The sequence below is a fragment of the Microcebus murinus genome, chromosome 17, assembly GCF_040939455.1.
Source record: "Microcebus murinus isolate Inina chromosome 17, M.murinus_Inina_mat1.0, whole genome shotgun sequence".
In the NCBI taxonomy this organism is placed as follows: domain Eukaryota; kingdom Metazoa; phylum Chordata; class Mammalia; order Primates; family Cheirogaleidae; genus Microcebus; species Microcebus murinus.
Window position 1 is genome coordinate 56,492,037 of NC_134120.1, and position 24,716 is coordinate 56,516,752.

At 41.5% G+C, this 24,716-nt stretch overlaps 1 protein-coding gene across 2 annotated transcripts in view; it reads right to left on the bottom strand.

Annotated features, from left to right (window-relative positions):
• PIEZO2 (piezo type mechanosensitive ion channel component 2) overlaps positions 1-24,716 on the bottom strand; it is a 449,399-nt gene that overhangs the window by 405,149 nt on the left and 19,534 nt on the right. The gene's annotated exons all lie outside the window — the stretch shown is intronic.

Below are 24,716 nucleotides of genomic sequence, written 5' to 3' on the forward strand. Positions count from 1 at the left end.
TATCACTGAAATTTTACAATTGAGGAAGCAGAGGCCCAGTGACTTTCATAATGCCACATAGAATGTAGCTTTAGTTAGGACTCAAACTCAGGGCTTTTACTCCAAGTTCATGACTTTTCCACTATTTTACAGCTGCCTTCATGGGAAAAGCCACTTAGTTCTCTTAAAGACATAGTGCCAAAGTACAGGAGGTTCCGACAGTGGTAGGTGCCTGGGTAACAGCAGCATGCCAGCAACTCCCCGAACAGTCGAACAGTCGCTGACTGACGACTGCAGGAGCTCAGAGGCCTGCTGCCCCCTGAAGACAGGCTGCAACAGCCACCATCTGCACCCGGCCTTTCCTACCTAACCCTTTCCTACCTAACTCTAGCTGCTCTTTTGCTTTTCTTAAGAAAGTGAAGAAATTTCTTTTGAACTTTTCTGAATAGATTCTAAACAGGAAAGAAAAACAGGAGCTGGGTAAGGAGCTGATTATTCTACATAAATTATAAAATATCTTTAAACTTTGCTTGAGATCATTTTCCAGTTCTCATAAAAATGTCTCTCCTTTGTAAACATTAGTCTGCAAATTTAGAAGCACTTAATATAATGTCCAGTGAAACACCGCAGGGATGGCCTGATTGGAGCCATCTAAGGAGATCTGTCCCCTCTTCCTGCAGGTTTGACAACCATCCACTGGAAGGGGCGCCCAGGGCCATTTTTAACAAGACATTGAGACTGTGCCACCACGTGCATAGTGGAGAGAGAGCCTACCATGGACCCCACTCACTGCCAAATTCATCCACCATCCAGGAACTGCTCATTCATGCCAGGGAGACACTGGTTATGTCCCATTGAATAGTAGTGAGATTCTGAAGTTTGCTCCATGGAGTAAGTTAAAATGGCCATTAACTGCTGAGATGCATGGAAGAGTGACCACTCATCACACCTTTGCAGGTCACAAGTTAGAGTGTAAACCTTATCTGCACTTGGGGTTGGAGCCTAGACATTGGGTTCGTCTCTTTTCTCTTGGAGTCCAGTGAGAAACAAAGAGCACCCCCCTTCCTTGCCATGCCAAGAGACATGAGCTACTTACAAAGAAAAATGCTGTCACTCAGTGTTTTGGAATCGTGGCATGTTTGACCTATGGGAGGCCTCAGGCACTGCCCAGGCTCAGCTTTCATTTAAAACTGAGGAAGTTGACACCCTGCAACGTGAAGCATTGGAACCAGGTAAGTGTTGGCTCTGCCTCCCCCACCCCACACCTTGCCCTCACCTTCCGTTTTTAGCCTTAATTCACTGTGTGGCCAAAGATATTTCTGAATGGTACATGAAACGTAACAACTCATCTAACACTAGTGAAAATTATTTTATTCATACCAAGCAGACTCAAAAGGGAGTGGGAAAGAAATGGCATATTGTGTTTTACGGTTTATAAAAGTTAATAATGTCAACATGACCCCCACGATTTGTATTCCTGGATTCTGACTCAGAATGTCAACCAATTTGGAAGGTTCTGTCTGAATAGCCCCAGAATCTCCCACTGCAGATGAGTGGAGAGCCAGAACGATCCATCTCCCTTTCTCCTTGCTGGTCCCCATGACTTCCAAAAATAATACTCCAGCCCAGCTGTCCAGTAAGGCCTTCAGTTTATTTGTAGTTAGTTGAAGTAAAGACTATAAATTAAATTCAGATGCTATGAGGGAGCAATGTCACTTCTTCCAAATTCAACACTGAAAAACCTTTCTTGTGTTTGTTCCCAATGGAAGATGATGGAGCGGGGCAGCTTGGACCCAGTACTCCCCGGACTGGAAAGAGCTCGAAACAAGTGGAGCTGTCTGAAAACAGCTCAGGTCCTCTCAGCCAGCCAGGTGGGCCCCTTGTTCTAGTCACCAAGATGGCTGTGGTGCATGGCCTCTCCACAGAGCCCTGCAGAGAAGCAGCCGTGGGAGCAGGATCACATGCCCTTTGCTGGAGCAAACCTGCCCACCCAACCACCCAACGGACCCTGCTGCCCAGCCATTAGGGCCATGTACTGCTACCAAACACCACATTGTTGGCTTCTGCGATGTTTGCTTGGCTTTGAACACTGCACCCTGTGCAAAGGCAGCATGGTTACCAAGGGGGAGCGGGTCCAGAGCAGAAACCTGGGGACCTGGTCTTAGGTGCCCCCTGACCCAGTGCTGGCCGCTCACCCCCAGCTCACTGGGACAAGCAACTCTCTGTTCCAGGGCTCCACTGATAAAATTAAGAAGCTTTACTAAGCAACCTCTGTGGACATTCCCAGTTCTTTTTTGCAAGGATGTCCAAGAGCAACAGGAAGTGGTCGACCTTTAAATTTTTCAAATTTATGGTTTGCTTCCTGCTCTTCACCCTCATACTCCCACCCCAAAACACACACACGTCCCTCTTGTCATTTAAAGAGACACATCTGAAAACCAGGGACGAAGATGAAGTTAGGAGCGAAGACAGGACAGTGAGTCACTGTGCAGCTCAGGATGACCCAACGCCATAAAAAGCACTCGCTCTTCTGCACGTGCGCGCCTGCCCATCACCAGCAAATCGGAAAGGCAGGACTGCGGGGCAGGGACAGAGCCACAGGGACACCTGGCAGAAGGGAGCCAGCCGCAGGGGATTTTCACTTATTTTTATGGGAAAGATTTAAATATCAGAAGCCAACAAGGTCTTTCCTCTAGGACATGGTCAGATAAAAATAGCTAATGAGTTAGGTCTGTCCCCAGTGCAGGATGCTCTTTTGTGCATGAGGCGATCCGTGGCCAACTTGGGCATTGTTCTGCGCGCGCAGCTGTCAGCAAACTGCATCCTGGGGGCCGAATCCCACCCCCACGGCTACGGATGGTTCTTACATTTTAAATGATTGGAAACAAAAGTCAAAAGAAGACCATTTCCTGAAATGTGAAAATTATATATGAAAGCCAAATTTCAGTGTTCACCAGTGGAGTTTTATTGGCGCACAGCCAGGCGCATTCTTTTAAGAACGTTGTACGGCTGCGTGTGCTACAGTGGCAAAGTAGCGCGGTTGCAAGGCCTCACACATTCACTGCTCCGTGGCTCTCAGAAAAGGTTTGCTGGTCCCAGATGTAGAGGGATCACGTCCATAAATCAGTACAGAGCTAGCACTGAACTGTGGAGCCCTTTGGTGAGAAAACGCAGGGCTGGGCCATAGCTGCCTCACAGTTTGAGGAGAGCAAAGGGTTTTTCAGAAGAAGGCAGCCCCCAACCACCACTGGAATAAGCCCTCTTCCCCTGACTGCTCCTCTCTGCATGTTAGTTTCAAGTCCCCTTCGGTTGATTTGAACACGGCTATATTATCTCTGTGTTTACTGTATGAACATTTTGTTTACCCATTACAAAGATTACTTTGTTATGAAATGTGTGGAAATACTGCCATATGGTAGAGGAATATTCCTAAGTTAGACAGTCTACTACTTAACTGTTTCCTGAAGACTTCTGAGGAAGTCAGAAGTTTTGTCCTTATGCATGTCCTTATGCATGTCCTTATGTTTTGTCCTTATGCAAAGCATTTAAAATGCTACATATTGGCAATATAGGAAAAATGGGATGCTTTTATTTTAAACCTCATAGTCTTCTATACTATGATTTTAAGATTAAAATATATTAATTATATTATCAAAATGAACTAGTAATAAAACCTAATGCTCATATACTTTAATCCAGTTAACCCACTTGAGGAATCCACTTTAAGGAAATAACCAGAGATGGAGGCAAAGATTTATCAGGATGTTAATCACAACATTATTTCTAATATTTAAAAATTAGAAATAAGGTAATACCCAACAATGTTGAATAGTTAAATTAATTATGACACTACTCAGTGACGGAATATCAAAAGGCCACCATTAAACATGTTTTTCCAAAGATGTTAATGTGGGGAAAATTCAGAAACAAGATACACACATGTATGTGAAAATACGCATATGTAAAAGTAGTATCCCAAAGTGTTAATAATGATTATATTTAGGAGATAGAATTATGAGTGACCTTTTATCTTCATAATTCATTTGTTTTCCAATTTTCTAATTTTTTTCCTTATAAAATAGTAACATCATAAAATTTTCTAAAATGAAAAAAATCATTAAATCAAAAGAAAGTTCTCCTATACTGAATTTCATTCTCCACAAGTATTCCTTATTAATCTTTAGTGTGTACTGTGGTTTAAATGTGTCCCTCAAAGTTCATGTGTTGAAAACTCAATCCCCAATACTGCAGTATTGGGAGGGGGGCGCCTAGTGGGTGGTGTTTAGGTCATGAGGGCTTGACACTTATGAATACATTAATGTTATCTCAGGAGTCAGTTTGTTATAAAAGCAATTTTGGCCCCCTCGTGCCCTCTCCTGTGGGCTCTCTTGCCATGTGATGCCTTCCACCACGTTAGGATGCAGCAGGAAAGCCCTCACCAGATGCAGCCTCTTGCCCTTGGGCTTCCCAGCCTCCAGAACCAACATCCAAATAAATTTCTATTGTTTATAAATTACCCAATCTATGATTTTCTGTTGTAGCAGCACATATAGGCACACACAGACACACATACACACAAAATAAAGTAGGATAGTATGTATTATTTCAAACCAGTTTCTTTTTTAAAAAAGTAAGATCATATTATAGACAATGTTTGACAACTTGGCTTTTTAACTAAACAATCTATTTACTATGCGAGTACATTCATATGTATTGCAGTTCTTTTTAAACAGTGCATAGTTTCTATAGTTACCATGATTTGTTAAACAAAATCCACTGGTCAGTGGACTGAGGTTTCACTATTTTTACAGTCCTGCAATCACCAGTCTTATATACAAATCTCTGCACAATTGTGTCATTATTTCTATAGGTTAATATCATATTAGATCATAAAATAGGCATCATATTTTAAATTTTGATAAATAGTACCAAACTTTCCTCCAAAAACAAAGCTGAAAAACATAGGATCATATAAATGTTCCATGTTAAATCCGCCCTTACCAATACTAAATAGGTCCACTTTTTCTGTCATTTATTTTTCAACAGGCAAGATGTTGGATCTTGTTATCAATTTATGTTCTGATTATTAGTAACATTAATTTTCTTTTTATCTGCCTTATTGGCAATTTGTATTTATTCTTTTGTAAGCTGTTGATAAAAATCATTTTCTACTTTTCTTGTACACTATTTCCCTTTTATTATAACCTCTTATATATCATAGAGACTAAGCCTGTTAGTTATATAATTACACATTTTTTCCTAGTATATCATTTGCCTTTAGTTTATTTATGAAGTATTTCACCATAAAAACTTTTAATTAATATTTTTATTAAGAAAATTAAGGGTATTTTAAAATGCATCAACATAAAGCTGTCAATAATTATGGATAAATGGATAGTTGAGGCTTCCATATAGTGACTGTTTTTTTCTCACTGAACATAAAGTTGTGTAGTGCTCTGTAGAGCAGATTTAAAAGTTGAGACTTAGAGGGAGTTTTACATAATATTCAAAGAATGAGGTTTTTAATTGAATACATTCATTGCCTTGAATCCACAATCATTTGATTCTCTTGCTAAAATAATTGATATTTCAACAGACTGCTCCATTTGATTTTTCCTTTCATTCAAATGCTTTTAAAAAAGCAATTGGAATTAATTATCACAAAATTATTCATGTAATAGAGTCAAAAGTCATTGAAAGCAAAGTGATGATTGAGAAGATCCAGCTGGCTGGAATGTAGCCAGCTCCACAATAAATGCCAAGGACAACCACATTTTAAAAGCCAGCCTGCCCATTAAGAATTTCAACTCGCACCGTATCAAAAGATATTTCCTTATTTTTCATGATGCGCCTCTGACTCATTCCAGGGTTGGACTCACCACATTTTCACTTCCATAATGCTTCAACAAGTGCCTTTGGAACCCTGGGTTCATACAGAGATGGGTAGAGAAGACCAACTTAACTTCGGGAGGCCAGAGTTAATTCAAGGTATTCACTGGGTGGGATGGCTTTCCCACCAGAGATGCAGCTTTGGAGAGTAAATTAATGGGCAGGTAATAATTCCCAGGGGACTTAGGAGTCCAGTAGGGCCAGAGTTTAGTTCAGACCCTTCACAAGTGTCCCTGAGGCTAAGTGAAGTCCTAAGTCAGGTTCATCCCCCTCAAGCCCATTTTGGGTTCCTTCCAACTGAGCCAGCCCAATTCTTCCTGACCCTCCCTGATCTTTAAGAACATTCCTAAAGATTTCCAAACCCCTGGAGTGTCCTGGGACTCAGTGGAGAGTGAATCCAGAGGCCCTGGGGCTGTGTGTCCCCACACTCCCCTCACTGGCCCTGCAAGGCACTTGGAGAAACGGAAGTAGTTCTGCTAACATTGTAGAATAATGTAAAAACGTCTGTTTCCAGTGATCTCTTCTTTCATATACCATTTTATACAAGAGATCATCAATTGTAAAACACAACATTATTTTTCTGTGCGTCAGTAAGAAAATTAACCTGCCAAAAAATTTAACATATCAATAATTCTAAAAGTACATTTCAACTTAGAATGTTTGGAATTTTTCAGTTGAAAAAAGTACATTTCCCCCTTGAAATTCCATTTCTCACTTGTCAATTTGAAGAAAAAAATATTATGTTCATTATTCATATTCTTACAAAGAATTTCCTAAAATATTTAAGATTATTGAGATGATCATCTTTCTTTCTTTCTTCCTTTCTTTCCTTTCTTTCTCTCTCTCTCTCTCTCTCTCTCTCTCTCTCTCTCTCTCTCTTTCTTTCTTTCTCTTTCTTTCTTGCTCTGTTGCCCTGGCTAGAGAACTGTGGCGTCAGCCTAGCTTACCACAACCTCAAGCTCCTGGGCTCAAGCGGTCCTTCTGCCTCAGCTTCCTTAGTAGCTGGGACTATAGGCACACGTCACCATGCCCGGCTAATTTTTTCTATATATTTTTAGTTGTCCAGCTAATTTCTTTCTATTTTCAGTAGAAACGAGGTCTCACTCTTGCTCAGGCTGGTCTCGAACTCCTGAGCTCAAACGATCTGCCCACCTTGGCCTCCTAGAGTGCTAGGATTACAGTTGTGAGCCACTGTGCCTGGCTTGATCATTTTTCTTTTAGGTCACTGTTTTTTAAAGAATGCCAGATTGATAAAAACCCTGAGGAGGCGTCCTGTAGACACTCTCTGGGAAGAAGGCCTTTGGTGCTCCAGTGCTGTTTCTGAGGCTCACAAACTCTCAAACTTAGCATCCTAATTATAAGCTAGCAAATGTAAAGCCATACACTAATTTTTAATATGAGTACATAAACATTTCTGGATATTTTAGTTTTTAAACCTCTAATTCTGTCCATGTCATGTTGATGGAGCAAAACCCTGAAAGGTAAGTGTGTTCCCAGGGATACTGAACAAACGAGCTTATCGGTTAGTACAAAATATCCAAAATCACTGGAAATAGACCAGTGGAACCAGGTGGAAATCACCTGGCATGCATTATAAAAATTCTCTTTTTTAGTCTTTCAAAGTACTAGAGTACTCATGGTACTCATGGGGTTTAATAATTAATCTGTGCCATGAATCCAAGTCAAAATTTCTCAGTATGGAAGGGCCCCTGAAAGGCATCTGGCTGAACTTCTCAGACTGTTCCTAAGCCCCCTCCACCCAGTAGACTCCCCAAGGAAGAGGGAACTGTGGCCCTTCCAATATAACATTCCATCTAGCAATAGCTTTAAATGGTAATAAGTGCCTCCTCTTATTGAAACCAAGTCTCTTTGCCTCTCTTTCCAGTGCCCTGGTCCTGATCACACCCCCAGGTCTCCATGACACACCTACTCCCTCCCTTGTGGTCCCAGGAGCCCTGCATGCCCCTGGAGGCAGTGGGCACAGTCCCTTCCGCAGCTAGCTCTCCATTCCTGTAGCTGCTCCTTACCTGCCAAGACTCCAGGTACCCTCACCTGCCATCACCCCCATGCTCCCCTTGGTCCACACCCCCTTGTAGGGTGGGCCCCGAGCTGGCTGTTGTGGGGAGCCCGTTGCAGTAGGGCCCGCTGTGTACCTGCCAGCCAGCCTCTCACACATCCGGGCACTTTACCTGCACTTGGTTGCTCACACTCACACCTGCAGCCCCCAGTGGGCCCCCACAGCACAGGATGACCACATGTCCCTGGCACCCTGACACTAGGTTCAGCCTTGTGCCTGGCTTGGTCCACCGTCTGAGAAGAGCACCGCTTTTGGGAGGAAGCTTTAAGGGCTGCCACGTGGTCAGCCGCCTTCTCTTCTCTCTCTGTGCATAGGTGGGCAGTGCCCAGTGACGGGCTGCTCTGCCAGCCCACCCGCAGCAAAGGGGCTCCAGGGCAGGGCTGCAGCCGAGCTGCCACGGCCTACACTGCAGCAGACCACTGAGACGCTGGGGTGGTGGGTGACCACAGCATAACTGACCTCCTCACAGGCCGTGTGGCTCAGGAGTGGCTGGATTCACCCTCCAGTCCTAGGTTGTACCTGGTGTGGCTAATGAGCCCCCCCCCCAGCCACAATATGTTGTCCTGGGATCCCAGTGGGGCCACACTGTGGGCTCTCTGGGACTATTGCAGAAGGTAAAGGAAAAGAGACACTTGTTGTGGGAATCACTAGTTCTATTAGCCTAGAACTGCCCCTTACTATCCTTTAGCAAGAAGCAGCTTGACTCTGCATGACCCAACAGAGAAGAAAACAGGACCAAGAAATGGGAAAGGGGAGTGAGGTCTGGACCCCAGGCCTTGGCGTGATTGAGGAGATGCCAATAGATCGCCCACTTTCTTCTATCAAGATTCAGGGATTTTTTCTGAAATTTGCAACCAAAAACAGTTACGAGCCAAAACCCTGCAAACCAAAGTTAACTTACATGCCCTGTTTGACAATCAGTGTTTGGGCTTGAAGGGAACTTGAAAATCAGAATTACCCCCCTAGCCTTCAGACCAATCAGCAACTAAACTACGCTAAATAGATAAGAACAAGCCCACGTGCAACGTGTGTCTGTGGATATGCAACATCTGGCCTCAGAAATCCGTCCCAGCACACAGCCCACTTCTACACCTAAACCACCAGTAGGCAAGCTTCCCTCGCGGTGTTTATCTCATTCTCTTCTGCCTGTTGTAAGGTCAGAAAGCTTTAGGTGTGAGGTTTCCACAAAATGGACCCACTCATCCCTTATCTGAACAACCGTAATCACCTGCACAGTGCTGGAGTCTGACCCCTGTGATCCCAGGAGCCCGGGAGCAGCTACAAGACAGTGTCACAACGGCAGGTCCCATGACAGCCTGAACTGGGGACTGTTCACATTCCATGGAATGCCAGTGCTTCTTGGGTTTGCCTGTAAAGTTTCATAACCATATAAGAGTTAAATTATAGAATACAGGCCTCACTGTGTTGGCCGACAGCCAGCAGCACGTTGAGATGGATCTTACCTCCAGGAAAGGTTCGCTGGGATTGTCAGTGTCCCGCTGAGCCACACTTACTCCCAAACAGTCCAGTCCCTCTTCTGTGGGGTTATGTGGCTGTTTTACATCATCCCAAGGCTTTCTCAAAAGCATGAAAACCTGTTTATTTGAAAAGCTCAAGCTTCACTCTTTGGCACATGGGAGGAAGAGTAATTCATGGATAAATTTTTTAAATTTCCATTGCTCGTTGTGTGTAAACATATCTGAAAATGCTACTTTAGGTCTAAACTTATATGGCAGCCGCTTTTATCCACAGACTATCTGTTCATGACCAAAGGCTGCCTTCCTCCCTTTTACGTGCAAAGTGTAAGGAAGGTGAATGCCTTCACAAACAAAGATCTGGTCCCAAGACAGACCACAAAGCTTCTCTCTCTGAGATGTCCTTGGGAAGGAATGGCTGCTGGGCAGCCACTTGTGAACGGGTGCTTCACTGCCCAGGGCTTGCAGCGGTGCCCAGGATCGGAAAGAGCTGATGCAGCTCGGCTCAGAACAAGCCATCTCAGGGAAGGTCTTCAGCCCCGAGAAGACAGACCACTGTGCAGAGTTCCTATCTAACAAAAATCATTTTTGGTTGAACTCCCAGTGTGCTCTTTCATCTGAACTCAATTATGACAACTTTTCACACCCTCTTTGGTAGGGGGCGGTGTGGGGGATGGATTACAAAGCTATCTGAATTCCTTTAAAGATAGAACACTTTTCTAAGAGAGTAGAGGGGCATATTCCTAGGGTTGCAGTGAGGATTAACTGTATGCAAATAACTTAGGATAGGACAGTGCACAGCACATAATGAACACAATAAAAGCATTTTCTCTTATTATTATTATGCTTTAAAATATCAAATATCATATAAGCTTCCTTTGTTCTTAGAGTATGAGCAAATATGCTAGAGGATATTATTAAATTACCAACAATCAGAAATTCTGGGTAAAAACAAACTGAAAATAGATAAAATTTAAGTATTTGAATAAAATAATATGTAACAATTTAGTGCATAAGAGAATGCTTTCCTGCTTCTCCAAAGCAGAGCATTAAAAAACTCAGTTGAATCTGTTTTTACAAAAGAAATCTCTAAAATTTTATGTATAGTGCTATGTGATTTACTGGACAATAGTTCATAGATTCCTTTCATAGACATCCCTCTGCGTGACGTCATTACACAATACTCGAAACCACTGAGACTCAAGTTTAATGTTAGTAGTTCGAAACATTGCCCTGCCTGAACTATTTAACAAATTTTAGGAAAGTCACTAAGGATCTCTGTAATTTTACCTTATATTTTGATAAGTCATAGGTGATTTTACATTAAAATGAGAGGGTCAGAAGTATAACTTAATAGGAAGTTCAAGCTGAAGCCTGCATGCAGCAAAGGGAAGCAAATCCCCTTCCTCAGAGTTTCTTCAAAACGGTGGACATTCACACTACGTATTTGTATTTTGATAATGGCTTCAAGTATACAATATACATTACTAAACTTACATCTTTTACATTAAGTTGCTCTGATTTTACCTACAATTAAAGTGGAGTTGGGAGAAAATCAAAGTCAACTAAGTTTCACTAAAACAAAGAACTGATCCATAGGAATTCACATTCACTAGTATTTATTCTATCATAGCATCATACTAACAAAAGAAAGAACTCAGAGCCACTTGTATGCCACTGAAGCCACTTACAAAAAGTTCTCATTGAAACTGTATGTCCAGTGATGAGTAGCAATGTGCTCTGCATTTGTTCAAAGAAAAATGTAGAACAAAGAAAATGTGCCTCAAATAAAAATCACGATATTTTAATTCCAAAACATAGTCAGATCCCACTTGCAGAATTTCAGAAGGAAAAGCATCACAATGCAATCAGTTGCCTAGGAAAAGCTGTTACACAAAAAGTGTAAGAGTAACAATTTTGTTTTACAGTTTCCGGCGTATTTTCATATGCTTTATCTAACGTTACTCCCACAGCCACTCTGTGGCAGATGCTGTTTGTCCCGATGCAGGTTGAGGTACCAGGGGCAGTGCCCATGTCATAGCTGCTTAGTGGCAGAGCTCAGGGCCAGCAGGCTGCAGACCAGAGTCCTTTCCACCACATCACCCCTATAGCACATCAGGAAAAATGCATAAATAACACCAAAGGAAGTGAGTGTTAAAGAGTCATGTGCATTTCGCGCTGCAGAGGAACACTTTCCAAGAGATTTTCAATAGAACAAGGTACTCTTGCCTTGGAATGTGTCCCGTCTGTCCTAAGGTGTGGGCAAGGCCTGCCCCACAGCTGCAGCTGCAGCAGCACCTCTGTCTCCAGCGCCCTGGGCAGAGGGTGACGTCACAACCATCCCTCTCCTCAGGACGCCAAGCAAACACTCCGCACACACAGCACACATCTCGAAAACTCCACCTCGCCATAACCTCACGGAAGTGCAGCTGGAGATTTTATTAGTACTTTATGGTCCACATGATCATTTAAGGACGGCAGAAAGCTTCTCTGGTCAAAGGCATTGCTGAATTAAAACTGCTTAGCAAATGTCTGCAACGTGAAGATCACTATTACTCGGCATGTATTTTAATGACCCTGCTCCTTTAGCTCTTTCTTCAGTGGTGAGGAGAGGGATCTGTTTCTATATGGAACTAGAAACAGAAAATTGAATGCCAAGAAGCAAAATGTGTGCATTTGTCAACTCTGGATACAAGTGAGATGCTGACCTTTCCTTTCTTGCAGTTTTTTAACTAAAATTTCTAGTTAGATGTGACTTTATAAGCATCTAAGTGGAACAGAGGAATTTCTTTTTTAATCTGAAGTTAGAAAGAAAGGTAGAAGACTGGGACTGAGACGAAGTTGTCATTTTTACAGTGTAAGTCCAGACTTGATGCCCCGCCCCCTTCCATCTGTGTTGTGGGGGGAAAAGGCAGGTCCAGGAATCAGTGGGAAGCCCTTCATTTTCCCAAGAGTATGGGAAAGTTCAGCCTTGCTTCTCTGGTTTTCTAACAAACATACACATAAAATGTTTTGAAAGATAAATGTCAATTCTCTTCCTTCTTCTACAAAAATATCCCTTTACTTAAGAACAAATTAGATTGTCACGCTCTGCTAAGAGCTGACCCCACCACACTCTAGCTGACGTGGCTTCACCAGAGGCGCTCAGGCCTTAACTGCACGAATCCCAGGGTCCCCTGTGATCTCGGGCCACTCATTCGCCCACCCACGTAGGTGTTCGGGCGTGTCCTCAAGCAACGCAGAGATCACAGAGGTGGGGAGGCGGTTGCTCCCCTGCTCTCAGAGATACCAGGGAGGGGAGCAAATGGATTGAACAAGCCACCGCTGGCCTGACCGTGGGGAGGTGTTTGAATCCTGGGCCACTTCCTTATTCCTTCTTCTCCAGAGGGCCCCTGCCTCTTGTCTTGAACTCGCCGCAGAATCGACAGGGCCCACATTTCCAGTCAAATCCAGGGGCATTGTGCATTTCTCAACAGACAGTAGAACACCACGTGTCCTCTGCATAGTTTTCAGAAAGTTACACAGGTTTGTTTTGTACCTGGGTTGACCAATGTCGACTTATGACCAAGTGTAACTCTTCTTTACAACCTGGTGAGACCCTGACATGAAATATTCGTGTGGTTTCAGTAGCTGCCACAGGGCCAACCTGTGATAACTTTGTTGGCGGACAGTACAGGAATCAATCAGTATAAAATTTTGAGACTTGAATCTCAGTAGTACCATATAAATAAATGATAGAGCCCGATTATGTATTTTGGTCATGATACTTAGATTCCGAAGTTGTAGCCCTCTTTGATTAAAGTATGGAAAAGCTGCTCTCAGGACTGTGCTAGCACTTTAGTTGAATGGGTAGATCAGAATATCTCAAGCTACTATTTTAATTCACTTTAAACTCAAACAATCTTCCTGATACCAAACAAAGAAACAAAAAACAACCTCAGTGTATTCAGGGTTTAAAAAGTCATCTTTATCTCTACAAGTACACAGATATCTGATCCTGTAGTACTAAATATCTAAAAGGTTACTTAAATTAGAAATATGTATGCAAATATGAATATCTGGATATTTTGTGTTCCCAGGAATTCATCATAATACCAGAAATCTTATCTTTAAAGTTAAATAAATTTTTTAAACTCATGAAATCCTCTCAGTTGTGAAGAGTTTCTTGTTACTATAAATGCTGTCAGGAGCAAAAACGCATCTCAAATGTTTCCACTCTTCCGCAAGAACCACAGAAGGAAACTCATGAGGACCTTTGAAGCGGCCAGCCTAGGAGAAACTTCTCATTGAGATCCTGTGTTTTATCTTTAAAAAGACACATTTTTATGCTGCTTTATAATCTATTCGTGGTTGTTTTGATCTAAAAATAATATTTTAAGTTGCCTCTCATCAAAAATAATTTCACTTACAAGAAGCGTCAGGAAGCAACCACACTCACGCTGTGGGGCTGCGTGCATACTGGTGCCTGGGTGTGAATTCCGGAGGGTGTGACGATTTCAGGTGAGGAAGCCTTGTCGACTTACGTTAAGTGGGGACTGGACGTCACATGAGAAGAAGAGAGAGGAGGGAGAGGGCAGGAAAAGAACCAGGTCACAGCTCTGAAGTTCAAGTGCCTGCGGGGGGGGTCCCAGGCAGAGCAGGTGACGGTGGCACAGGGAGTGGCCTGTGCATCACATATTTGGTGTCACTGGCCACTGGAGGTTACGTGCTCCTCCAAAAGGGGCAGCCAACTGTTGCCATCTGGCATGTGGGCCTTGTTTTGCCAGATGGTATGCTTTTTAAAACAGAAATTGGAAATCTAAGTTTTTATATGAAATCTCATTTGGTTCAAGACTTGGTCAGGAAAACAGAAACCACTTTATATAACCCAAGTATAGGGGGTAGGGGATTGCAGAGCGGACAAAGGCCAAGGAAGCTCTCACAGACACCAGAGATCCCCATCTGTAGGACGAAGGTGCAGCTGGCATCCTTGGCTGGCTCAGAACCCTCTCGACTCTTTGGCCGGCTCCTAGGTGGCCACCCCAAAGCTCCTGAGCCTAAAGAAGTGGCTGTCGCTGTCTTGGTGCCCACAGCACTGAAGTGGGCAATTGCTGGGCACCCAGGCAGGCTGCTGAGACCTTTCTGTCTGTCCTCTGCCCTGTGTGCTCACGTGTGTGTCTGCAGCGGCCCCTCCCGTCCGAATCCCTGCAGTGCCTCTCCGGGGACTGCGACACAGGGAGGCAGGAGGACGCTAGGAGCAGCAGTCCTGGCCTCCCCTTGTGTGCAGAGAAGCCCTGAGACCGATCACACCACGGACAACCCAGCCAATGCTGGGCTTTTGTGTTTTGTCAACTAATTCAAATGTCAAACGCTGTTGTGGCCAACACCGGTGTTCCTAAGAAAACGCACGCGTGGCCAGAGGGCCGTGGTCAGCTAGACGGGGAACAGCAGGAAGCACTGGGCTGGGCATCAGGAGGCTCGGGAAGGACAGCGAGGACCTGAGTGCTCGCCCTGCAGCCTCTGAGTCCCTCATCTCTATAACTGCCTCCCAGGGTTTCTCAGAGACAATGTGACCTCTAGATGCAGACCTCTAGGATACTGGTCATGGTTTGTTTAACATTCCATACCTAACTCAGTGCCCAGCATGGAGCAGGCATTCGAGAACTGTTGACTTGAACCGGCTGATTCATGAAACACCAGCAACTTGCCTTTGGTATAAAGGGACAACGCTGAGCTTCACCTGAGCGGTGTGCTCCTGAAAAGCAGCAACAGGTAAGACCCTCTGCCTCCCCTGCCCTGCAACCCTTCTGTCTTCGACGAAGCTACTGACTGCACAGAACACTCTTCCCCAGTGACTTAGATGAGACTCACAGACACGCCTTATGAACCTATGACAAGGCCGGACACTGGCCCTCCAAGTTCTCAATTTTCGTCTCAAAAATTATTAGCCAAACTGTTTGCATCCATTGACCAACCTGGACCAAAGATGCACTACTTTCTTGACCAAACCTAAATCAGGATTCACTCTCCCACAGGCCCTGACCTCGACTCACCCTCATGCAACGTGGATCTCCCTCCTCAAGGGGCCTCTGAAGGCTGCACTGACCTCAGGGGGAAACATCCTGACCGGCGACGGACCGTCCTATCCTGCCACCTGTGCTGCCCAGTCCTCCCTGTTGAGTTGTGCACTCTCCTGTGACCATTTCTTCCAGACCTTTGAGACACCCGCAGGTCTCATGGTCAGAGCCCCTAAGACTCTCCTTACCCAAGTCTGAACATAGTTTTTTTTTTTTTGACAAAAGGAACTACTTGAAGAAGAGCAAACAGGTCACCCCCTGAGCACTCTCTCTGTGACAGTGCAGCCCCTCCCCGCCCTGCACCTCAACCTGCTCCCGAGGCCTGATAATAAGGAATGGCCAGCAGCAGAGGGTGCTCACGTTTGTGTCCCAACTTTCTTGGTGTGTTCTCGACAACGTAATTCTTTCAGACATAACTTTTTAGCATTGTCCTATTTAATATTTATGACTCCACTACCCTGACTGTGATGAAATATTCATGTGGTTTCAATAGCTACAGCAGAGCCCAGTCTGCGCAACTCTGTTGACATGCAGGGGAGCTCACCACATTAATGCAAAGGATGCACTAAGTGATCAAATGTCATTCCAGGCTGATAATCTTCAAAGCCTATATGCTTGTTTTAATAAGTCATTACACTAGTCTGGTTGCATCACACAGCCTTAAAATAAACACATTAAAATGTTGAAGTTAAGGGAGTCACTATCACTAGTGTAAGAGTTCCTCTTTGCACAAACTCCAAATTCTTTAGCCTGGCATTCAAGATCCTCAGAAACCTCCTCTCAAATGGCCTTTCAAGCTCATCTAACTAGGACACTGGCTGTACTGCAATAGGGTTCTTTACCATGCCAAAGAAGAGGCATGTACAACTATTTGCACTAATAAATGATTTTTTTAAAGAGACCAACGAAAATGAGGTCATAGGAGAATCACACCTTCTTGGCCACAGACACTCAATCCCAAGTCCAGGCGTCCTCATGAGAAACCCAGAATGCAGCTCACTATTCCTCAGAATGCCGTCTGCTCTTTGGTAAGCCTCTTGTTTTGACATCTCGAATTCAGAGATCCTACAGTGAGAATCTCTTCGGGTCAGTTTATCACCATCCTGTATGAATTTCTAGTAGCCTGGTTCTGCACCAAGCTCCTCTAGAGTCATTGCACTTCGTGCTGCTGGCCTAGGTGTGGCTGTCTTTGGCTCAGAAAGGAGTCGTGATCCTCACAACTGTGGATTCCTCACATAGGGCTGTTGGCATGAGCCTCAAGCAATTTGTGCAGAAAAAAATCCCAGTGGTTCTTTCTGAGAAACAACTCATGAATTCCTTTCCAGGATGAAGGTCCTCTCCTCCCTACCTTCCTTTCTACCATTCCATCCCACCCACAACAGAAGCAAGCACAAGTCACCCCTTGCAGCACAACTCTCTGGTTCCTCAAGCCCAAGGTGCTGCTTCTCCTGAACCCCACCCAGCACGGTGGGCAGCTCTGCTGCCGTTTTTTATTATTTATTTTAATTTATTTTATTATTTATTTATTTTTGAGACAGAGTCTGGCTCTGTCCCCCCAGGCAGAGTGTAGTATCCATCATCATAGCTCACAGCAACCTCAAACTCCTGGGCTCAAGCGATCCTCCTGCCTCAGCCTCCTAAGTAGCTGAAACTACAGGCATGTGCCACGACATCCAGCTAATTTTTCTATTTTTAGTAGAGACAGGGTCTTGCTCTTGCTCAGGCTGGCCTCAAACTCTTGAGCTCACCTTGTTGAGAGCCCTTCAGTTATAGATCTCTCTTATCTTAACCATCTTTTTGGGGGGTCTGTTTGTACAGATTTTCCCTTCTTCCAGAAAGGATTCAAGGTAGCCTAAATAGGAACACATCTGCAACACCATAAACAAAAATGGCTGGGAAACAAAGAGAAAATACTGCAGGTGGCTACAAGTTTATTAATCATTTTAGTGTAATTAGTGCGAAGTATAGGCTGTTGGGAAAGAAAGCACATAAGAACAGAAATATTTTGTGCTTCTGCAGTAATTTTGGAATTGAGAAAAATGTGCCTATAACAATACTCTAAAAAGCAAGGAGCATTTTAATAAATTTGCAGTTACTAACCAATATAATATGATATACTATCAAATTATGGCTTCATGTATTGGATGCTTAATTTCAGATTAAAGCATTTAAATGTTCTTAATAAATTTCATGAGAAAAAATGAAATGATGGAATGGCATATTGCTATCAAAAGAACTAAGTTCAATTAGGAGTAAGATGGCTTTATTCTAAAATTCACTGTTAAAATTAATATAAGAGCATGGGAAAGTAACGTATAGTTGAAATATACTTCAGAGAACTTAATATTTTTAAATATACGGCACAAAAATACTTGAGAATACCATTTCAAATTAATTAAGACAAATATTACTGAACAAGTTAAAAAACATAAATCTTTTGCTTATAAAGTTGGGCAAATAAACCTGCAGCTTGATTCATGGCAGCTCCAACTCTTCAGCGTCTTCCCCGTCAAATGAATCCATGTCATATTTTAGACCTAAAAATGTTCCAAGTGGTATAAAGATATTTTAAAATCGAACATTTGTAGCTGTATGTAAGAAGTTTATCAAAGTTTTATATGATCTCAGGAAACTTACTTTCTAAAGAATTTTACAAAAACCTGAGTAAATGTTCACACTTGGGAAAAATGTACGTGGTTTATCTAGAAAACCATGGTACCCAGTGACAACAAAGAAAGATTCCTTCTAATAAATAATGCAGTATTTGTAATTTCTTGAAATTTGACCTAATGTAAGCTATGGACTTTGGGTGATAATAAAGTGTCAATGTGGGCTCCTGGATTTTAATACCTGTCCACTGTGCCGGCGAGGTTGATAGTCATGGGGGGCCGTGTGGGGAGGATAATGAGTACATGGAAACTCTGTACTCTTTCCTCAATTTTGCTGTGAACCTAAAAAATAGGTCTAAAAAAATAAAGTCCTAAAAAATAAAGTCCTAAAAAATAAAGTCTATTTAAAAGGAAAAAAAATTGATCTACTATTATGAAAATCAGGTGTCTAAACAGACATAAAAATCAGTTTCCCATCATTTTTTGTATTCAAAGTCATACAGTCCAAGATTCTTTGAGAAAACAAGGCACTGCCTAAGGTTACTGAGCTATAGCTACATGAATTCCTCCCACAGATTCCTCCCTCATTTACGATTGAAGTTGAGGAACAGTTTTTGAATGCTCTTATGCTGATTTTTAATGTAATTTGTAATTTTAGTACAAAGCTAATATTTAACAACGAATTTAGAAGCATCTTTTTTCTCTTAAAAGTTCCCAACTGAATAAGGAAAATTTGGCCATGCTTATCTCAGTGCATGGCTCTCAAATCACCGGGAGCTCTTGACAAAGCACAGGTGCCTGAGCCCTGCTCCTGGCATTTCTGAGTCAGTGGTCAGGGCTGGGGCCTGAGAATTTGCATTTCTAACAAATTTGAGGTGATGCTGATGCTGCTGGCTCAATGTTGAGATCCACTGTCTCCAGGCATCTAAGGAAACTCCAGGAGCTTTTTTCTTACATATGAAGCAGCAAAATTCTGTTGGTTACAATGAATACAGTGGGCACAATGTCAATCATGGGCAGATGGAAATGGTTTTTTGAAAAAGAGAGCTGGTGCCAACAGCTAGGCCACACTTGACAGGACTGAATACAGAAAATTTTCAAAGATTATCAGAAATTATCACCATGAGTAAGATAAGGCTGATGGGCTTCAAAACCATCAAAGAAGCTCACAGATCATTTCTGAATCTGTCAATACTTCTATTGATTTAGCTCTTTAATTATATAAAATAATTTAAAACAGAGGAGCAGTTCTGTTTTTAAACTAAATAGTTCAGGAGTGCTGGTATCAACTAAATCTAGTTATAAATTAGGGCAAACAAATATTTTCAACTACAAAGATCTTTTTCTTTTATTCTTCTGTTTTTCCCTAAAGATAAGGTTTTACAGGTTAATCAATTGCTTTCTACATATTTAAGAGTTTTCAACATATTTAAGATGTTTTTGGCACATTCAAATCTGGTTATTTAGGACTGATGGTTTGGTTATGGACAGTTCAATGAGTATTCATGGAATTCAGGACATGGTGGCTCATGCCTGTAATCCTAGCACTCTGGGAAGCCAGGGCGGGAGGATTGCTTGGGTTCTTGAGTTCCAGACCAGCCAAAGCAAGAGTGAGACCCAATCTCTACTAAAAATAGCACCGCTCCATTCTCTACTAAAAATAGAAAAAATTAGCCAGGTGTGGTGACACGCTCCCAGCTACTTGGGAGGCTGAGGCAGGAAGATCGCTTGAGCCCAGGAGTTTGAGGTTGCAGTGAGCTATGACGATGCCACTGTACTCTAACTGGAGCGACAGAGCAGGACTCTGTCTCAAAAAACAAAACCAAACCAAATGGAATTCAGAAATAAATGCTCATATTTTAAGTGTAGATAAAAATAAATATGTTCATTTGCTATATACTTGCTAATTAAAAATTAAGTTCTATAAATGATTATGAAGCTTAAAATAGTCTATGAGAATATTATGTTAAGGAAATGTTACAGAAGTACAAAATCCTTGTTTATCCATCTCTATCTGTGCTACACTTTCTAAATCCCTTTGAGGTCAAGAAAGATAAGTTTTAAATTACTGCTCTAAGTGAAAATATTTGAGACATCCTAAATGTCCAAAATAGGGAAATGTTAGAGAAGCATGATATTTAACTCTTGCTGATAGTATACAGCCATGCAAATAACTATGAACACTATGTAATGAGATAGGAATATTCTTATGATAAATGCTAACAAGAGAAGAATGCAAAACTTGACATACATGTAAAGTCACAATTATGCACAAAATACATGAATATGGAGAACACCATATTTGTAATCCTCAGTGTCCAAAATACTTCAAGGAACATACTCTACTAAAAAAATGCATTGTTTATCTGAAATTCAAACTTAACTGAGAATTTTATATTTTATCTGGAAACTATAATATTAGGTGAAAAGCTTACATTATAATAGAAACTATAAGATGAAGTGTTTTAAGTGCTATATTTAATTAAACAAGTTTGTGTCCCAATAGAGAAGATAAGTGTAAGGATAAACATCACAGCCTAGGGAAGAAGCCTTATTCCTCAAAATGACAAAATACTTATGGACATTTTGAAAAGAAAATTTAAATTTAACAGTTATTTTCACTTTTTTATAAAATTGGGATGAACTTAGACCTATTTTAGGAGGAAACATTAGTAGTTGAAATGAAAAGTATTTTCACAGTGCTTAGAGTTGAATAATAAACATAATATAGTAGTAAGCTTGAGAAAGTACCCTATAAGATACAGTAGCTATAATACTTGCTATTTTCCAACATTTACAGTTAAAGATTTTAAAAGAATTATGAAAGTAAAAACATAACCAGAGTATGGATAATGCCTTCAATATCTAGACTTGCACTTCTATTTCGTGTTTGACTGAAAATTTCTAAGTATGTGTGGTTCCCGTGAAGGGCAGAGTTTCCCTGTGCCTCAGAGACACTAATAGATGTTCACTTATTGAAACCCTGAGAAAGCAGCCTCCAGGCAGTGTGAAAATGCACCTCTATGGTGCTTGGTTGGTTTGTTTCTTGAGTGTGAATGACTAAAATTTACAAACTTCCTTTTCTATCCAGTGGTATGGAGTTGAAAGTTATTTCTGTAGGGAAGCAAAATATGATACCTAAGAAAGCTCTAGTTAAATCTTAAGGAGATCTTTAAACTTGAAAATCTTCAGAATGCAAGCATATGTGAAGCTAACTTGACTGAAATGAATTAACATGGTTAAAATTATGAGTCACAATTTTATTGAACATGTAGGGAAAACATTACCATCCAATGACACTATAAAAAATTCCATCTATGTAATTGTATGTTCGATAGCACAATAGGATGACTATAGTTAATAATAATTTATTGTGTATTTCAAAGTAGCTAGGAGATATTTGAAGTGTTCTCAATACAAAGAAATAATAAATTTTCGAGATGATGGGTTTCCCAAATATCCTGATTTGATCACTACACTTTGTACGCATGTATCACAAGTACCCTATAAATGTGTAATTATGTATCAATTAAAAATATCTATATATTAAAAATTATTCCAGTATACAAATTTCACAATGCCATCTATAAATAATCAACACTAAGGGTTTGTCTGACTGGTTGAACACAGATTCTAGTCTTTGGGAACCATCAACTTGATATAATAGCTCCAAAAGTATTTACAAACTAGTCATGGCATTCCTGAGTAAGACACAAATAGTGGCATTAATTGCAAATTTTCTCTATGAATGAGAAGATACAGATCCTGTGCCGATTTATGTAAATTCAATGTAATACAAGTTTGTTTAGAATGCTTACCCACAGTTTTGCTTATCACCTATATCAGTAACTCTTAAAATTTCCAAAACCTAGGAATTTAAATATTTCTAGTTGAGACAGACAGAATATTTGCCTTTGGATGTTTGTACATGGTATTAAAATGTGGCATCTATCTGAAAGACTCAACTAATCTTTAAAAAAAATGTTGGGATGGGGGAGGCTGTGAAGTCAATGGGGTTCTTCTTTAGGTGTCAGTCTTCACCGGGAGCATCCCCAGGTCCAACAGAGGGGGATGAAGTCAGTGCCTTCTGCTTCCAATAGACTGAATTCCTCACGTATATTCGTGCTCAAATATAGCCACTTGAAACCCAAAGGATACAGTGGCTGCATTCAAAGACAGTCCTAAGATCAACATCTTGGCTTCTATTCCTTTGACTAAGAATACTAAACTTTCTGTTTATTTACTAGTTGGACGGCTAAAAGTTTATGTTGTCAGCACACATGTAACAATTTTTATATTTCCTTCCATCCCCGTAAACTTCTTGACACATTCCAGAGAGATGACATTTATTTTCACCTCTGTTAAGTTCATCACCTATTCATTCTACTCATGTAAATGATTTCCAGAGGTAATGTTGTGCTACAAAAGGACACATCTGAAGCAGAGTTTAAGCAAACAGCCCACGATCCACACCCAGGATATCAATCCAAACCGTCTCGTTCCACAGCGTGACCTTGACCACTACACAATCTGCCTCTCTCGTCAATGCTTTCCCCCCGTGAGGTGTCCTAGGGATACAGGTGTTGTCCCGAGCTGGTTCTTCCTCCACACCTGCTTCCTTCTTATTCCACTGCACAATGGATTGAGATGCCTAGAGTGACAACTGCAAGATGTGTTAGCATCTTTCCTTTCCTTTGGCCTAAGATGAGAACAAAGTATTCCAAGCAGCATCAGAACATTAGACAAAATAGTAAAGCACGATCGATTGCACCTAGCCTTTGGATCTCATTCAAATGCCAACCAATGCCGGAATGTTTCATAATAGAAATAATGTAAAAAGAAAAAAGTGCCATGAAGAAGTGAGATGAAAAGTATAAGAAATTTCTCACATGCCCTGATTTTATTGTAAAATAATTTTCTTAGGATAAATCACTGATACAAATTCTGATTGGACATGTTATTTCACAGTGAGTTTTTAACTTGATTAATACATTAGTCAAATAAAAATCACTTATCTGTCAGATCAGGTTAAATATACCAAAAAGAGAACTTAAGCATCTGACTCTGTAGGAAAAATCTGTAGGTCAAACAAATATCTTAGATGGGGTTGCAGGCAGAGTTAGACCCAGGGCAAGAAATACAAATACAAATCTACAGGAGGATTCTTAGGTCTTCACCTTGAGGACAACTAAAGCATAGAAAATTCATCCTTAGGGATACTTGTATTCTGTCTTGTAGTGACATAATTGCTACATTACCTGATAGAACCTCCAAAAGGATACAAATTGGTTGGGAGGAGGAAGCTAAGAGAGCTGAATCTATATTCTCACTGATTTATGATAACACTAAAAAGATAAAAAGAATAGTTCTTTGGGTGAATAGGGGGGAAGCAATAGAACAAACATTTACATTTGATCATTTGATTACAAATAAAACCATGCTATTATGATTCAATCAAAAAATCATCAATTGATAACTGTCTTTGCCTAATTATGCTTTAAAACTGCAGTCCTCAACCCCTGGGCCACATTCTAGTACCACTCTGTCTGTGGCCTGTTAGGGACCAGGCCACAGAGCTTTGTTGCCTGCCACAACTTCTGTGGAAAAACTGCCTTCTATGAAACTTAGGAACTGGGGGCACAAAGCAGGAGGCCAGCGGCAGGGGCAGGAGCAGGGGAGCCAAGTTTCATCTACATAGCCACTCCCCATTGCTCTGCCTCCTCCCCCGGCCCCCACCCAGTCCATGGAAAAGTTGTCTCCCATGAAACCTGTTTCTGGTGCCAAAAAGGATGGGGACCGCTGCTTTACAAGACCTGTGTTTGTGACTTTCCCCGCTAAAAGCTAATTTGGCTCTATGAACTATTTTAATATGGTAAAATGTTATGAAGATATCAGAGGTTGCAGAGTAAGGACAGGCAACAAAACTTGGCTCTCAAGCATAAGCCCAACATTTGAGCCACCTACATGCAGCTGAATCTAGCCCCTGGTTACAGACACACCTAAACACTGCCTCTGGGCCTAGACATGGCCAGCACTGACCACACCAAAGGAATAGATGTAGGAGGTGACTTTTTCAAAATAACTTCCCTTTCTGTTGTTTAAAATATACTGAATTCTTAGTCTCAGAGTTTCTTATGGTAAATAAGCAACAAGCAATAAAAAATCAACCACAACCTGGAATTACTGACTAGCTAATACATCATAAAATTGCAATGGCTTTTGTACCCAAAGGTAACTTTAGAGGTCAGTTTACTTCCATGTTATAATTTGGAATAGTTGTAAGACAATTAGGATAATCAGATTATGTCCAACAGAACCAGTCAGAATGCATAGGGAACTAAGTCCCTTTAACACTGTGGTCCTGTTGCAATCATAATGCCAGTCAGCATTCCAGACCTATCTATTGTTAAAATGACCACCAGCCAGTTATCAGGCCAGAGTTTATCACATAATACTTCATTAATAAATCACCCAGTCTTCTTCTAAACTTCACATCTGCTACAAAGCATCAGCAAGATCATATCACTATGACCCAAGTGCAAGTTCAGTGTCATATTTTTAATGAAAAATATTCACTACAAAATGCATTTTTCTCAAAAAGATATGTTTTGTTGATTTACATTGGTAGCTA